The sequence below is a fragment of the Micropterus dolomieu genome, linkage group LG17 (assembly GCF_021292245.1).
Source record: "Micropterus dolomieu isolate WLL.071019.BEF.003 ecotype Adirondacks linkage group LG17, ASM2129224v1, whole genome shotgun sequence".
Classification (NCBI taxonomy): Eukaryota; Metazoa; Chordata; class Actinopteri; order Centrarchiformes; family Centrarchidae; genus Micropterus; species Micropterus dolomieu.
Genome location: NC_060166.1, coordinates 8,369,912 through 8,372,877, shown reverse-complemented (window position 1 = coordinate 8,372,877; position 2,966 = coordinate 8,369,912).

Genomic DNA, 2,966 nt, shown 5'->3' with positions numbered 1-2,966 from the left:
ACTGTTTAATTTACTTTATTTAATGAACTGTATGAAATGAATTCTTTATATTATATTCCTAGTATTCCCAAGACACATAATTGTTCACAATAAGGCTTTTTATAGACGTTGATCGCCATCATAAACATCCACATTCATTTAAATTACATAGAAACATTAGCTTGGACAAACCATCCACACAAACTACACCAGTGGGCAAATCATACATTTATTTTGCTTGCTTTTGTTCAGTTCATAACTCGGATCACAGACGCAAACTTATACTGGTGTGACATTGTCATGTCTTGGCTGCATTATAATCTGTTTTAATAGACCATATACTGGCCTACCTGGGTCAGTTTGGGTCTGCAGGTCCCACAATGTTACATTGTTCTACACAGAGAAGGCAAATTATCCCTGCAGAGATTGCTGCCCCAGCAGGAGTAATATGTCAACTTTCTAATTCATAAGTTCATTTATGAAGCCAGCACTGTGGTGCTCAACTTGGAGCATGTGGAAAAGGTTTTTGGGTTGATAGCCTTTGCAGTGAATGAACCAGGCTATGTTTTTTGTTAATTTCTTTCTGAGTATGTTGTTTAATGCAAAACAAAAATCAACATCCAAATGTTTTTAAAATAAAAGCACTTAATTTCAATGAGGATTAAAATGTGATTTACTTCATATTCTTTATTTACAAAAATACAGTCGACAGACAAAGGAAACAATTTTATTTGCCTCTCTTTATTGTCATCATGAGATATTTTGTTCATATCAAAAGTTCAAGTCATGTTTATATGATCATTTATCTGCAGTGTACAAATACAGTAGTTTGTTTAGCTGTTAAATCTGGTCATTCTTCCAGTTACAACATCTGTCCTTAATATAGCAGGACACGTAAAGTATACTGCGGGATTATTTTTAATTATGCAGGATACACCGTTACTACATAGTCACTCAACACCTGATTACACTCTCCAAACCAGCCTGATAAAATAAAAACATTTTTTGTTCGACTCCATGGTTGGTGCTTATGTACAGCAGTCTCTAGTGAGATCACCAGGACAGAAGTCAGTAAGGAACTGCGGTGTAAGCTCAAGAACAAAAAGAACACGGGGATCTTGCCAACGTGGTTTACTTCAGCAGGTTAACAGTAGTACAATAACGTGGAGCGTAGTAGCTTCATCGGATCTACATTCAGTAGTAAAAACCGTATGATACTACGACAGTGCTGTCTAGTGGTATAATGTGTATGGTATTCCAAACCTTTCCATCATTAAGTAAAAAGGAGTTTGGGCCAATGCACTTTCTCACCGTTGCAGGGGAAGTGAATCCAGGGTGTGCTTTTGCAACATGAGGAGGATTTCTTATCCTCACTGTCTCTCCTGGTCGAAAAGAAGGTTTGCGTGCGCCACGTTTAGCATCGTTGTAACGCGGCATTTTGTTTAGTCGTCTCTGAACTGAATGAGGAGCAACAGCATCCATTGGAGACCTGGCAGACAGCAGGGGAAATACTGTAAGTAAATACTGGTTTATCCCTCTCATCAGTGGTGCACCTTGTGAATATGCTGCTCACTGCTCTGACCTACCTCCACTTCATCCTATGTCTTTTGCTGACTGGAAACCCTGGAAACTGGTGAGTGAGGCTCCTGGTGATGTGTGACCAGAATTCCTCTGGACTTTGTTCTTCTTGTTGGCTGAACTCACGGGTGGGAGACAGTCGTGATATGTGACCATAACCTCCACATCTGTTGCACTTTATTCTGTGTCGATTTGTGTTGTTGTGTCTGGGGTGTGTTCTCCAGCTTTTCTTCCCTCCGTTGCCACGTTTTCCCATTATCATTTGACTGTTCCAGTGGTGTGCCCCATTTCTCACCATCAGTCTTCTGCAAACAGTTCTGAGTCCCAGTGGGCGTGTTCCTGCCCTCCCCTCGGTCTGGGTTGGGTATTTGGAGGTGTCACTGTCTTTTTCTCCCGAGCCAGGAAGAGGCTGCTGATGGAAATAAAAACTTCTTGGGACAGTTAATTTGAGTCTTTTTCCCATTTTGTCCTTTCCCAGCAACTGGTATGTAAAATGGGGAGACAGTCCTCCGGTCATACATAGCACAATGCATGTTCTCTCCCCCGTCTGTCAGTTCTTTCCTGGGGTTTCTCAGTCAAAAGAGCAGTACTTGCCATGTGTGTCTCTAATGACAAAAGATTAGTGGCTTGGAGACAACGTATGGAGGTGGCAACATCTGATCTGGCCTTTTGTGTGTTTCTTTCTTCTCATCATTTAAAACTGCATCCCTTATCTGTTGTTTTACCATTAACCCTGCCACTGATTATGCTTCTCTCAAATGTGCTTCTTTTTCCCATTTATCAAAAGCTTGCCAATCAATCTTATACTTTCCTTTTTCTTTGTTTTCTCTGTCAACATAATTCTACATCTCTCTAAACAATCTGTACTCAGCGTGCCTAGGATAGGAAAAATGCCTTCAGTAACATCATGCCAAAGTGGAACATCATCATGCTTTTATGTTTTATGTAAAGCTCTTTGAATTACCTTGTTGTTGAAATGTGCTATACAAATATAACTTGCTGTACCTAAATCATCTTTCTCCCGTGACCCATGAAAAGCTCCTCCTCAGGACAGCAGCACCATGTCTTGGCTCAGTGCGGTATACAAGTGGCGGGGTGCAGCATGTCAGGGCATCACAGTGGCTGACAGGTTAGGACTGTGGCTGTTATGTGTAGCTGTGAGGCTACACGGAGTATCAGAGTCTGGACCCAAACACAGACACGGAAAACGGAAAAAAGGCAGTTGGTGAGATTTATTAGAACAAACAGGTGAAACTTACAAGTGTTGAGATTGAGGCAGTCCAAATACTTACAGGGAGCAGCAACTGAAAATGAGTGCAGTCCTTAAAAGGTAACATTCAATACCCGAAACATGAAACTACTCTAAAAAGTGGGATCACATGAGAGACATGGATCTGACTACTACAATG